Raw genomic sequence first — 15978 nt, forward strand, 5'->3', positions numbered from 1 at the left:
GACGGCAAATACACAAACTATGTCTCACCGACACACGAAGCCTGTTTTTATTTTTCCTTACGTAAGCTTCTACTGTTCTAAAGATAAAAGGAGGTCATGGGATCTTTGCAGAGTTCTCGATCAAATCTGAGTTTCACCCAAAAAAAAGCCGTCGGCAGGAAGCGTGTCACCGATCGCCTAATTCCCCGCTAATTTCCACCCATCCTAAATGTAAAATGTGGTCCCTTGCCCTGGGACCCATGCTCATTAAAGCACATCACCATGAGGGGATCCGTCAGTAATGGGCCCGCAACCTATTTAGAAACCTGACCCACAGGAGGCGATCCAGAAGGAATTTCCCCAGAGAAACACTTCATTTCCATGAAGAAACGCCCCCCCACCTCCCCCCCCTCCCCAAAACACACACACACACACACACACACACACACACACACACACACACACCATCCCTGTCATTTACTTCTTGTGATAGTCTATTGATCCCCAAAGGAGAACTGTTGTGTTCACTGACCTTCCTTCACGGGGGAGGTCAGAGGTCAGGGTGAGCTCCAGGGGTGAGGAGCTCTGGAGATGGAAGAGATTCGCTGTCTTTTGAAGGACACTTGAAACAAGACGGATCAGGTGAAGGACCAACCCCCCCCCCCCCCCCCCCGACTACGTCCAAACACTGCGGTGGAAAATCAAACAGCTCCTCGTTTGTAGATCGTGGCTGTGAAGTGTCACCAGTGTGGAAAAAACTTTTGGGACTGATGCACCGTGATGCAGATTTTTACTGTAACAGCAAAGTGTGAGACCACCTGACGGGACGATGCGTTCGCTGTCATCCCGTTTGTCACTTCTTTCCATAGAGCAGAATTTCCCGTGTCTGTGAGTGACAGCTGTGACAGACGTATGACTCAAGGATGAGTCTTTGTGGACCTTAAATCAACTTGTGTAACATTGACTTTGTTTTTTTGTTCTCCTCTTATATCATGAACACTCGCTCATGAGGGATCCTGAACTACCTGCTGACCCTGATGTCAACGTCACATGTCCCAACAGTCTGCCGTGTGTCATGTGACATAACAGGACTACCCTGTCCTACAGACTGTGACTCAAACCCCAAATACCTTTGCAGCAATGTGACAAGTCCTTGAGAATCCTTAGATTGACAGTTCGGTATGTTAACAGTCGCATTAACGCGCTTTTTAAATCATTCCCATTTACTGTCCTCCCTGTTAGGGTCAAAATCTACTTTACAAGTTGCTTTTTGCTGTCGAATTTGGTAAAAGTGTGTATTTTCTATACCTCGATGCTTGAGCTTCGCTCTATTTTTACATTGTATAACCTCAATTGTAACATAGTTATCGCTAATTTCAGAATTTTAACACTTTATATGTCATATGCCATGCAAACTCATTCATTTGCAACACAATACAGACACAATAACGTAGAAGAAGAAACAACAACAAAAACATTATACATAAAGTGCAAGAATGGTAAAAAATAAAATAAAGAAATAAACTAACTGGGCTTATTCAAGGTGCCTTCCCTACCAACAATTCAATGAAAAATCAATAAACCACATTCCAACATCAACATTTGAGGTAAAGGCCTTAATATAACGCAAAAACTTGGGGTGGGTAGAATGAATATGCATAAAGGAGTGTTGGTCTGTTAAAAAGGACTTAAAATTCATTCACAAAGTAGATGTTTTTGCTAAAAGAACATATGAAGTTTCTATGAAAGTAACGAACCTCTGCAGGTAAAAGAAAACTGACTTTGTGAGTTGTGCCAAGAAACACAAGGGAATCAATGGTCAATAAATGGAATAAATGGATAAAACTAAACTAAGCCAACTAAAAAAAAAAAAACACCAAGATAAAAGATTATATAGAATTAAAGAGACGAAAATTGTAACCTAACTATTTTAAGTCTTAGTATGAGAGTTGACAGTGTCTGGGGACTGTGGACGTGTCTTTCTCAGCACGTTGACACCACACGCATCAATAACAGAGACAACAGCTGACTCCAAATGTCAGTTTAAGTAAAACAAATCAATAACGCCTCGTTTGGAAGTCCTGACTCTAATCGCGTGGATTTAAACGAGCTGAACGATGAAAATGAGTATTTTCTTGTTCTCATGAATTAAAACTTAAAACGCGTCTTAAACACGTATATACGTGCCTCGCTTGTCTTTACGGACGATGGAGGCAGAAGCTGTCTAGAAACCAATCCCTCCAATCTAATTAGCCTGGGCGGTCATTCTGCAACGAGGCAATGAGCCCAAACAAACTGCCTCTCTCAGCCAGAGCCAGATTTAAACCCTCTGGAGCGTTTCATCTGTTGAAAAGGAGACAGAGGACATCAACCGAAAGGCCTGGGAAAACTATTTCCAACAAAAAACCATTTAGCTCTGTCACTGATCTCTTCATAGCTTCAAAGGCTTCTGCAACCAGCTATTAGACTTCACCGTCCTTACGCTTAATTCTTCTGCCAACGTACTTTTTGCACATCAGGGAGAATAAAAAAAAAGGAGACTTAATAAAATGTATAAAATGACAAATGTTGCATGTGAGTAGGAAGGAAGAATAGCTAATGATAATAATGTTTTCGTCTGTGGTTCGAATGCCTAAAGGAGCGGAAACCACCACTGTGGGTTCAGGGGTTCAAAAGAGGCCTCCAGCTCCATTCTGTGGATTACAAATCAGCTTAAAAGTTTAATATTCGTCCAAAAAGACCAGAATTGAAAATGGATCAAAAACAAAGACAAAGATCAGTCTTCTTTTTTTTTATATGACTGTTATAATAATCATTATAATAACCTTTTAAGCACATCCATGGCGTAGTCTAGCCCAGACAGACCTCCGCTGCCGGAGCTTTTTTTGGGCTGGAAAGTTGGTCTGAAGTCTCTCTGTTGGGAACTGGTGATGCTTCAGCAAACATCTGCCGGACCAATCGAATCACAGACGTAGCCGAGAATGTCCCTGATTAGTTGTAGGACTGACTATTTGGCATTTTTGGAACACGCCCATATACACAATGAAACCAAAAATGTGGATTTTCCGTTCAGAAAATGATATTAGAACAAAAAATTCAATGTGGTTATTTGATTTTCATTTTAAAATTCAAAAATTAAAACTAAAATTCAAGGAATTTTTCTTTACCATGGCGGAGAATGGATAAACAATCTTTAAAAATCGGTCTATTTTCATTTTCTGTTTCAAAAAATAAAATCGTTAGAAGACAGAAACAAAAAAGCGCCTGTTTTTTTTTTTTTAAACCGGAAGTTGTCGTTTTCAAAGTAAGAGCAGTATGAGGACGATACTGTGTCTCTGGACACAGCGCCCAAATATATGACGTCTATCTGTGGTTTCCCTAGCGAGCTCAGGCTAAAATGTCTTAGCTTACTCTGACGTGATTTTTGACATGGCAAAACGCTTTTCAGTTAGCTAGTAGCTAACTTTTCCCTGATTAAATGTAGTTATTTTTTAATTATTAGCTGAAATGTGCGGCTTAGTTTTTCTGCAGTCATGTCTTATTCACTGAGACTCTTTCATTGTGTCGAAAAACAACTTACTGATCCACAGCCATTAACTTCTGTTACACAGCCCCGTCCACGTACGTGCTCTTACTTTGAAAACGACAACTTACGGTCGCACAATATGAAAAAAAAAACGGGCGCTCTTTTTGTTTCTATCTTCAAATGATTTTATTTTTTGTTTTTAGAAGTACCTTTTAAAGGTTTGTTTATGCATTCAGGACCCTAATGAATAAAATGCCTTGAATTTCAATTTTTTTAAAAATGAAAATCAAATTATTTGTTTGTTTGTTTTTTATTATCCTTTTCTGAAAGTTAAATCCAATGACCAAAACATAAACGGATCTACCAGACTATTCCGATAAGATTTGAGTCTGTCTAACGACAAGTCTGTACATCTTCTCACAGTGTGTACTTCTGCTTTCATGAGCATTACATCAAATCTGAATTTTCACCTTTACACAATTGTGTCTCAGTGTGCACGCGTCCGTCTCTTTTCTTTACTCATCCCTGTCGGGATCACTAGATTTTAACATCCACGTTTCACATCCTCACCCACCCTAAACGTTTGCCACGTTCCACTCGGGCTCATTGTGGCTCATTACGTCAACTCAATCCACTAAATGAAACCCTCCTCAAAAATTCCTGTTGGGAACACACAGCTTGCTCACAAGGGATCGGCCTGTCTCCTCCAACTATGTGTCTATGTTTTATAACAGTCACAATAGGAAACGGACACACTGCCCCACACAGCGAGTGTCAGCTTATAGAAAACAACTGGTCCTAAGTGGGGGGGGAACACAGCAGGGAGTTCTTATCAAGGTCAGGGAGTGACAGATAACGTGTTGCACTCAAAGAGCAAACGATCAAGGACAGAACACCTGTAGAAAATGTTGCCAAACGCAGTTTAAACGGATCAGCCACAACATTATGACCACAGAGAGGCAAAGTGACCATTTTAATGACAATTCAGTGTTCTGCTGGGAAACTATTGGACCTTGTGTTGTGGATGTTAGTTAGACATGTAGCACCCACCTAGACCAGACCAGACACCTCCACCTGATAGCAATGAGACTCCCTGATGGCAGCAGTCGTCCCCACCAGCCCCCAACAACTCAAAAAAAACAACATAAGGTGTTGACCTGGCCTCCAAATCCACTACATCTACATTGGAGGTCCAGTGGAGACCTACACAATATTAGGAAGGTGGTCATAATGTTATGCCTGATCGGTGTATGCTCAAGTTTTTGCTTGGACACAGGCCTAATAATGTCCACATTAACCACCTTAAATTGGCTGCAAATAGGTTGTTTACCAGTTAGGAAGGATTTCAAGAAAAAGAATGTGTTAAATGTGAGTATTTATTAGTTTTCCATGTCCATTCTCTGATGAGTCACAACTGATACAAACTGAACGATATCAGGAAGGTGGTCATAATGTTGTGGGTGATCGGTGTTTCACTGTTACAGTTTGAAATCCGGCATTGTTTTGTTATTGTCTGCCGTGTTGCTGGGAGCGTGATGATCTGACCCCGTGTCGGTTCAGAGGCTGGAGGCAGAGAAATGTGACTCCTGGTAACGCGGACCGTCGTCGTCACGGCTGCTTCGCTGACATTTGCTGCTGCTGCTGCTGCTGCTGCTGCTGCTGCCGTCCAGTCACTCAGGAATCACATGGGTTTTGTTTTGAAATAAAGCAGGGAGCTGTTTGAAAAGTCACGGCTAACAGTCAGCTGCTGGTGGTCAAGTAAATACCTCGGACTGATGCGGACTTGCCGGATTCTGTTCTCCTTTCTGAGGTCGTCTCGCAAACACTGAGGAAAGAAAATGCAAATTAAACGAATCCTCCGTCCACGTTCTCTGTGAATTGGGATTTTATTTTTTTTTAAGTTTTAAGTGCTACTAGAAATATCTGCAGATTGGCATGTGCTTCGAGCCTTAGCAGATGAGACGTTAAGGTGGAGGCGTGTTAGCTATTCAGAAGCCGCTTTGAGCTATGTGAGTAATGAAAGTGGAGGAGCAACCAGTTTAACTAATTACTTTTGATTACCCCTTCCTTTTGATTACAAGCTACCGAGGTGCCTCGGTTCAACTTTATTTTTCTGCCAAAAGTGGAGTAGTGCATCAGAAAAAAAAAAAAAAAAAATCAAATGCCAAGTCATAATGGCCGCTCCGATCTCCAGTCTAACTAACCGCTGATAAGTGTGCATGACTGAGAAGCCTCCCAAAGTTCCCGAGTTGCTGGCGCGCGAGCCGTCAACCTGAGATGTTCTGCTTTGCCTGCCCGACGTTACATAAGCGGACATATGATCGACTCAGCGGCCTGAAATGGTTTAAGAAAAAAACAAAAAAAACAAAACAAACAAACTGGTTGAACTAGGAGGAGTTCATCGCAGCCCGGCCCCCCAACCTGGGCCGGATTCTTCTTTGGTACATGACAACTCATGACTGATGAGTGCATGAGCGGTGAAATGTATGGAATCTGACTTGTGCTACAGCTCAGAGCTATGGAGGGCTTGGGCGTGTCGGGTTTCTGTTCATTCCTTTGCATCTCACCTGCAGTAAAAGTTAAAGGTAAACCAGAGAACGCCTGGGCGGCCCCGGGGCTATCGGCACACGTTGCACAAGAGGAGATTCCTGTCATGAGAATCTTTTTTTTTTTTAATTTTTTTTTCCCCTTCCCAGCCACATCATAAATGTCACATTTGTCATGAATACCGACGGAGCTGCCGAGATCATTTATTCTGATATTCACATCAAAAAAACGAGCTAAAAGTGGCAGTGAGTGAGAGGTGGGGAGGGAGGCGGTGAAAAGGGCAAAGCTGCAACTGTATGCACACACACGGAGGAGAAGTGAGAACCGAAGAGTTTCATAATGGAAATCTCCCGTGTCAGTGCTTGACGTCCGCGGCTGTCTCAGGTTACTCGCTTTAGTTGGGACGGACGGCTCCGCTGTGAGGGCCCGTGTTTGTTTATAGTGGCTTTTTTTGATTCTCTTGTCTGCGTTCCCGCTCAGCCTTCTCCTAAAACTCTTCCCACATCGGCCCGATCTTCCCGGCTCTCCTTTTATTAGTTTGCGCCCTCCCTCCTCCCCTGTGTCCTGTTTGCTAAAGATGTAGCAGAGCGGCACAGTCATTCCCCCCCCAGGTAAGTAAACCGGACTCTCCCGTACGGCCGATGTTGATCCACCAAGCCCTCGGCCTGGGCTCTGACGTCAGGGCCGCAGAATGTAAACAAAGGCCGGGACTCCAGGCCGTGCCTCTCCCACGTCCTCCCCTTGCATCACTGCCCCCGTGTTTATAGTGTTAGAATATAACAGGCTTCCCTGCGCACAAGTGGCGGAGATGGAGTGTGAGGTGCACGAAAAGGAAAGTTACACATCCGTGTGTGTTGTTAAGACTTGGGCTCCGGTGGAGCTCATGTTTGGCCTGACCACAACGTGAAGCACTGTCAGTTTAGCAGCCGGGAGGAGGAGGAGGAGGAGGAGGAGCAAAGTCAAGAGCAGCTTTTTCTTTTATTATTTTATTGCACATACATTAACCTCCTGAGACCTGAGCTTTAGTTTGTTATGCATTCTCTTTATTTCTCCAAGGTATTTGGGATCAGCAGAACCCATGAGGACTATAAAATCTTTGTAAAGGAAGTATCTTTTAGAAGATATGTGGACACAGGGATTATTTCACTGTATATTATAATAAAGTCACCAATATGTAACAAATTATAAACCTGAACATGGCCGTGTAAAGGCAGACTTGCAAATAATGAATTCCTAATGTCCTCAAATGAGTATTTGCTAATTAGCGAAGTTACAACTCGTTACTGTTGATTGAATTTGTGTCATACTAAACTACAAAAGTTAATAAGCAAAAATAAACAACTTTCAACTGTAAAATCTGGTGAGGTTTTGGACGTTTTTGCACTTTTGTTACGTGATCGGCTGCAGAATGAATCCACTGAAGCTCTCGCCGTCATGTTTTAACACAAACTAGCGTCTAAAAGTTTAAATGAAGCAGAATAAGCTGCCGCAAACCTACGACTTGACGTCCCCATATGAGGACGTAAACCGTGTGAAAGATATGAATAGATGTGTGCATCCGATTTAGCAGAGAGCTAATTTCCATCTGCAGACCGAAAATAAAAACACAAAATGACATCCAAATAAAGGTATGAAAACACACAAACAACATCTTACACAACAATTTACCAGACATATAAATCACGGGTTAAGAATTCAAAAGGAATATCGTTAAAATCAATTAAATTTATTTGTAGTCACTGAGTTAAACTTAATACATCAACACCTGTTGCACCAATAATATGATGTAATCTATATTTAACATACAGCTCGTGCAAAATGCTCAAACAGGATGCATGTGTGCATTAATCTACAAGATAAATTTCATTTAAAAAATCCCAAGATTGAACAAAGTTGTTGTTTTTTTTTTTGTTGTTTAAGTGACAGCAGTCGCTATCACTCATCCGGGGCCAGTCAGCTGCCGTATACTCACTGAATTGCACTGGCAATTTGCGTGTCACCATGTGCTTCCTCTATCATTAACTTCCCCTGAAGGTCACCGGAGCCATAAAAAGGTTGGCCCAGTGGGCTGAGGGCTGCCTGAGCGAAGGCCATGTGCTGCCTGTGACAGGCGAGAATTAAAACCATGAAGAAACCGACAGTTCATGTGCAGAATCCTGAACGGTGAGATCCTGCGTGGTGCTCCAGGACACACACACAACAAAAAAAATAAATAAATAAATAAAAGAAAGGAAAAAGTCTGGACAACGTGTGCTCTCAGCCCCGGCGGTAATTAGCAGGAGATGTTTATTTACGAGATTCCTTCAAAATGGGGGGGATTTTTTTATTTATTCATTTTTAGCACAGGGAGACAACATCACATGGGAAAAACATGGGGTACGAGCTGTCCTGTGATGGTATGGAGGCAGGATGTGATCGGCGGAGATATGCGGCGGGAACAGAAGAGAAGAAAAGAGACTTTTTATTTTTTCCTCCGCATTCCTGCCCTTCCCTCTGGGGACAGCGAGGCCAGAAGACTCCTCGTGCTTCCTCCTCCGACTAAACACACACACACACTCATGCCCCAGAGATAGAGATAGACTCCGAAGCATGTGCCGCCCTGCACATGTGGAGGCTTCAACTGAGAGGGGGGGGGGGCAGCAGAATGATGCATTGCCCCCCCCCCACCCCCCCACCTCACCTCACCTCCCACACCGGTCATTCAAACGTAAATTCACTTATCAGGGACCAGAAAGGGAAACTGTAGGTGCATAAACTTCCCCTCGTCAATGTGAATAGATGCATAATTTACATTGTAAAATAAGGATCGACTTACAAAGTCGGGCGGCTGCTGGTGAACAAGGCCACTGACTCGACAGGTCATGGAAATCACTGATAAGTTCAGGAGCCACTCGATGGGTAGAGTAGCGTTCTGTTAGCTCCAGCTTATTCCATGTGCAATGATTTTTTTTTTTTCTGGAGCAACATGTTATGTTTTTGTATTTGTCATCAGGTGGTGTTTGCTCACTTGTCATGGAAATGACTTGTTTGGCCCCCACAGCGACTCGGGGCGGAGACCGTTAGCCTTTACTGACCTTTGATATTAATAGCGGGCCCATTGTGCGTGAATTAGGCGGCCCCCACGCTACGTGAGTCATCCGCCCCGTCACTCGTGGAGACGGCTAACTGGTGATGTCCGATACCAGCGATTTCCTTTCTGATCCTGAGGTCCTGATACCGAGCGTAATTCAGGGCTGGTATCGGCGATACCGATCTGATGCGGATACTTTGTGTAAATACGCTCTAATGTGTCTGGTTAACCGAAAAACACGTAGTGTGTTTCAAATCATAGCTTCATAAACAATACAAGACACCAGAGTCATTTATTTATTTTAAATTTACTATGTAACCGAGCTGATACAACAACAGAAAAACCAGAGAGACAATCATACAAATTATGTTAAAATGTTAAAATAAATGATTAAGAACTAAAATAAAATGCAAACTTTCATCTTAATTGTGACCATGTTCTCTCCTCTTCTGTCCTCCTCATCATAAATGTGTTGTGGTTTAACCTAGAGTGTTTTACAAGGTTTGTTGTGTTGCCATAAGTCAATAGTTTAGTTCCTACATCACCTCAAATGACTGAAGCATTGAAAGTGTCAACATGTTAGATCATAAAGACCTGGTATCGGAAGTATCAATAGTTCAGTATTGATCTGCACATCACTACAGTTACACTAATGTTAGCTGGTAGCAGGTGATAAAATAACATCTACTAGGACTGTGTCCTCCTGAGACCCCGCGTCCTCGTATGGGGACGTCTCAATTAAACTTGTATCCTCTTAGCCAACTTTTAGTTGGCGTAAAACTATGATAGCAGGCACCTCAGCAGATTCATTCTGCAGCCGCTCACATGACAAAAGTGGACGAGGTTCAAAACCTCATCAAGTTTTACGGATGAAAATTGTTTATTTGTGCTTATTTTCTAGTTCAATGTCAAACCAATTCTATCAATAGCAACAAGCTTTATCTTCGCTAATTAGCAAGTACTCGATTGAGGATATTGGAACTTCTGCTTTTGCGCAGCCATGTGCAGCCATTTGTTTGCATACCAAACAAAAGCTCAAGTCTATATATAAAGATATATATATACAGTTTTGATTGAACGTTCTGCAGCGAGCGAGCAGGACAGAGTGCATTACTCCAGTTTTAGCTTCTTCTCACAGGCTCCCACTAAAATACAGAATATCTCAAAGACCTCGTTGTGCCATATCATCCCCGCAGATCGGTTCACTCTCCGAGTTCAGGTTTACTTGTTGTTTCTAGAGTTTCAAAAAGTAGAATGAGAGTTTGAGCTGTTTTCACACAGTCAGACTTCAGACTTTCCATCCATTAGTCACGCTGCTATAGGCCTGGGCTGCTGGTTGAAGATGAACCGAGCACCTCTCCTCTAATTTATTCTGCGTTGTTACTCATGCATTGTGTGCTATGACTGTATAGCATGTTATTAGCTGCATATCCTCCTCCTCCTCCTCCTCCCTCATCTTCTTGTGAGTATCTCTAACCTGCAGTGTTTTGAACCTGCAGAGCTGCAAACCACTCATTTGTGATCGTGGTCCTCATCAACCTGCCCAGTTTTCATGTGCTGCAGTTATCTACTCATACCTGAATGCATAATCCTCCAACCTGCGTATGATACATCTCATAATAAATCATCAAATCAGCATAGATCTACGCTAACCACTAACAGCCCAACCTTTATCTTCGCTAGGCGTATTTTCTGCCATGTTCTGGGTTTCTGTGTTTGCCCTGAATGTGTTTCTCGATATGACTAGTACAAGATGAAGTTTCAGAGTTGCTGCCAGGTGCCTTTTTTGAATAATTTCCTGTCTTTCTGTAAAGCTAAACTAATCCTTAGCTGGGAGTACCCGCGTGGTATCAGTCTTTAATTCCAGAGAATATAGCACACGTTGGATTTTTATGTATTTTTTTTTTTTGTGCTTTGTTCAGTTCTCAGCATGAACAACATAATCCGGTCTGTAGCGTAAGCACCACCGCTGGTTGACGGGTAAGCGTTGCCGTGGGAAACACCTAGCCAGGGGTACTTCCCCAAAGCGTCGCTGTGACAAACCCGTTCACCTTAAACATCATGGGAAAAACCTACATGCATGTTCTCCTCTACTGACACTCATACCAACTCATTTCCCTCCAGATGAGCGCAGGCTCTGGTTCGGGTCTCGTAGTACGTCTCCGTCAGCTGTTTGTTTCGGGCTGTTGGATATTTTTGAACATGACTCATCTGCAGCTGCTGTGTTTCCTCGCGGCCCGTTGCCTAAGTTGGACTGCGGCGGAGAGCAAAACAAACAATGAATCGCAAATATTGGCAACGGTTGCCATTTTTAGTTAGAGCGGAGGGATCGGAGGGAAGGGGAAGGGAAGGGGAAGAGAAGGGGGGGGGCAATTTCCTTATTATGTGTTTACCCTGATACAAAGCACTGATGGACGAGAAGCCGAGAAGCTGCGCCGGAGTTGAGTTCAGTGGGTTTGCTTTGGCCATATCGACCGGCAGAGGATGGGAACCTAATCAGAAACCTCTTCCATGCTGCTCTGCTATAACAATCAAGGAGGAATGGGAGCAGAGAGGGGTTGGGGGAAGGTGGGAGGTGGTGGTGGTGGTGGTGGTGGTGGGGGGGGTCGTCTGGACTTCCTGATATGGGGTTTCCCAGGGAAGAGGCTTTGAGGCAGTTTCTGGGCCATGACATCACCGAGCAGCAACACAGAGGTGTTTTGATTCTGCAGCCGGATGAGAAGGAGAAACTGGTGGGAAAACCCCCTCTCTCCATTGCGACGACAACAATAACTGCCTGCGGCGCTCTCTGGGCCACAATGCAAATGAACGGCACACAGTGTGGGAAGAGAGGGTGACGATGGAGAGGCCGAAACACATAACGGTGGCAAACTTTTAAATGAAGGGGAAAGAGGAAAGAAAAAAAAGCCGCAACTTTCGCCGCAGTCTTCTTCTTTTTTTCGGTGGCAGGGATATTTATAGCAGTCATGTGTAAAAAAAAAACTTTAATAACAGGCACCGTTCACGTCACGCAAACTGACAGCACGCCAGCTGATTGCCAAAAGCAGAGAGGAGGCGAATGAGAAACCCCCCCCAAACCCCTTTCGCTCCGTCCCCTGTGGGAAGTCTGCAATAATCCCAACGCCCGCATTCTTTAACAGTGACTGGCAACGGTGTCACTGGTTTGTTTGTGTGTGACAGCAGTTTAATGTGTCACTAGTGTCTGTTTCCCACGTGGATATATATGTGTGTGTGTACAGCCCCTGATAAACAACAACCCCCACCCCCTCCAAACCCTCCTCTCTGTCCTTAACTTCCGTGGGAAGGTGACACAAGCAGCCTTCTTCCTGGTTCAGCACATTCCTCGCAGAAGCACATGGCTTCTTCCTGCTGCCACCCCCCCCCCCCCCCCCCCCACCCCCCACCCCCACCCACCCCACCCACCTCTTCCAATCCACCTTCTTCTGTGTGTGGTCCAGACATTGCAGCACATGGAAGTTGGCATGTTTGGTGCGTGAAGCCTTTGTTTGTTTGTTATGGATCGTGATGGTGGAGGAAAGTAGCTAAAAACTGGACCATGTCAGATCAGTGGTCAACCATAGGTCAAATCAAGTGGCCCAACAAAAGCCCCATGTTAAAACTTTACATCATTATTAAACGTGTTTACAGCCTGGTACAAAAAACAACAACTTTGGTCTCAGTTTAGTTTAGTTTATGTCACTATTCATGACAACTGTACCAGGGGGGAAATATTTTCTGACCTCATTTGACCTCATTTGTTTTCTGACAGTGAGTGACAGGTGTTAGCCTAAGCTAAGCTAAGCTCTTTCAACATGGCGACCACAGACTCCGCCCACTTCAGGCTTCGTTTTTTCGAGGTTCACCATCCAATGGGTGAGGTCACGATGGGTTTGTCGATAATATACACAGTCAATGGTACAATCTGATGAATTTCACATGTAACACACCAACTACAACTAATTAAACTCGTAGATGGCAGCAAATGCAGAAAGAGCATTTATTTAAGAAATTCCTGGTTCTTTGCACTAAATCAAAGGGAAACCTTTGCTGTTTTGCCGCGGTTGCTTGGGATCAAACTGGCCTGTACGTTGCCCCTGAACTAAAATGACTTTGACACCCCAGCAGCCAAGAGATATAGCAGCATAACCAGGGGTTTTAAGGACAGAGGAGGCTCAGTCCCCAGGTGATGCAATGAACCAAATTCACAAACATCCAATAAAGACTGAAAATTTAATATCATTATTATTATTTCAATAGGTGCACGTTGCAACACCAAACACAGGTTCCAGCAGTAACAATAATTGGTCAACATAGAGGCTAATGTCATGACTTTTGCTCACAACGCAATAATTGTTTGCTACGACCTCTACAGCAAACCACTGGGAGGACCACACTCTGTACGAGCAAATGAAAGTTTTAAGCCTAACCTTAAAAGGTAGAGAAGGCGTCTGCCTCCCAAACCCAAACTGGAAGCAAGTAAAAACTCCACCTCCTCTTCCAGTCTTTACAAAAAACCCGCGCACACTTACTTGCACTCTGACAAGGAAGCCTGCGCCGTTCAACTGCTATTTGCTCACTAACTAAACCCATTGTCTGCAGCACAGCTGACGCCTACTTGGACTCTAGCGACGTAATTGCAGAATGATGCGGAAACACTTGTGCACATGGACGGTAAAGGACACGCCTCTCAGGCAGCACCAAAGGCTCTGGGTTGGTCCTTTTCCGGGAGTTGAGCATAATTACTGCGGGGTATTAGCTTGTTTGCAGCCGACGCCAAAGCTAACAAACACGCTGTTTAACCTTTTCCCCACATCCTTCCTCTCGTGTTCCACAGCTTCTCCTCCGTGTGGATGCATCTGAAGCTCGGACATAAAAGTGGGCAACCCTTAAAAATCATCCAGACTCACAGATTATATACCTACTCCTCTTTAAAAAGCGCAACAATGGCCATAAACAAACCCACCGAGCACTCTGTGGTATCCGAACCCCTAATTGGGACAAGTGGGGATAATTTCTTGGAAGAACGGCCTGAGTGGCGCTGGACAGGTATGTCGGTGACCTCTGACCCCGGACCAGGCCTGTGCTGACATGAAAGTTGACCCGTGGCGACCTTTAGGGCACTCGACAGGCTCTCTGCGGAGCTTTCCCACATAGGCCCCCCTTTGATGTCTATTTCCCATGGCCGAGCCGGTCAAGACCTCCTACCTGAGGGAGGGGGGAGGCGGGGTGAAAGGCTACCTGAGTAGAGGTCAGGCCACACCGGAGGTTACACAGCTATTTCGCCTTCCTTTAAGTCACCGCTAAAAATAATTCACCCCCCCCATCCTCTCCCTCCTCCCCTCATCCTCCCCCCTCCAATGCACACACAAACTTTCACACATGCTGACACTTTCCTTATTTGGGGAGAGTTAAAAAGAGGCTGCGGCTAATTTGGAAGCTGATAAAGTTTCAGTGTTTGTGTTTATTTGTGGAGTTTTAAATGCGGGCCAGTGAAGCGGAGTTATCGCGGTTTCAAAACTCAGAGCTGGTGCAGCGACCAACCCCCAATACTTCGCTTTGCAGCGAGATCAGTTTAAAGATGGCAAAAACCCTGAAACGAAGTCCCCCCCACCAACCACCCACCCACCAATTCTCAGTGCCTGCATTTATTTTCTGTGAATTCCTGACCATCGAGTCTAAAGTACTGAGAAACTGTGGCCCTCCGGGCTTCATCGTCTGGCAACCCAATCAGCATAAATGATCCAGGCAGGCTTTGTTTGTCTGGGAGGGGTGAGGCTGCTCCTCCCGCTGGGCTGCAGGCCCCGTATTGCGGACCCTCCTCTAATTATGTGGTAATCTTTGTCAATCACTGTCAAGGCCTGCACAAACACCGCCAGACACCTGGCTTGGCCCTCCTCTCCTGCAGCACGCACTGCCCATCACATTTCCAGGATAATGGGCTGTCAGTGAAGAGCACACAAATGACTTTTGAGCTACTTTGAGTGATCTAACATTAACACGACGGCCTAAGTGGTCACATTTATTAGGTTAACCGGCCTTTCTGCGCGCATTAAAGCCGCCGTTATGAAGAACGTTCACCGGTTTTCCCAAATCATTTTCACTTAAAACCCCACGTCGTTGCACGTGAGGTGCATATATGTTAATGTTTAATCCGAACCCTCCTATTAAGAGGACGACATTAATCTGCATCACCAGCGCCGAGGCTGAAAGGCTGTTCCAGGTCGCTATAGGTTCGCGCATCTTCTGGCAATCATCAAGCAATAAAAACAGCAATTACCCTTTCATTGGGAAGCGCTGAATTGATTCTGCGCTCAGGACCCGCTGTCATAAATGATAAGGCTGCGAGCGAAGAATCAAAAACCATTAGAGGGAAAATTACAGAGAGCCAACGGTGGAACATCACCATCAGAAGTAAAGGCGTTTCACTTAAACTAGCTAGTTATTCATAATAATTACAGATCTGGTTTCCATTCAGACAAATAAAAACATATCTCACGCTTAATTATACGTCCTCGCACGGCAGGATTTTATGTGATTACAGCAGCGCTCTGGCCGTTGCAGTGACACATGCACACCTCCGTGAGTGATTTTTTTTTTTTTTCCCCGGCGCTTACAGAGCGGCGGCAGGTGGGATCTGAGGCAGCAGCTGTGGAAGCGATCGGCATAACTGTCGCCACTGATGGACGGACAAGTGTTTTAAGTGCAGACAAGTGGCCCCGGGGGCTGCCGCAGGAAAAAAAAAAGGAAAAGTGAATCATCTCCTCGGGAAAAGACAATGCGCGCCCGGTTAATATGTCACACAGGAACAATCATCGAGTTTCACATGGAGGCTGCAGGTTGTCCTGGGTCAAAGGTG

This window comes from Mugil cephalus, chromosome 1 (genome assembly GCF_022458985.1).
Source record: "Mugil cephalus isolate CIBA_MC_2020 chromosome 1, CIBA_Mcephalus_1.1, whole genome shotgun sequence".
Taxonomy (NCBI): domain Eukaryota; kingdom Metazoa; phylum Chordata; class Actinopteri; order Mugiliformes; family Mugilidae; genus Mugil; species Mugil cephalus.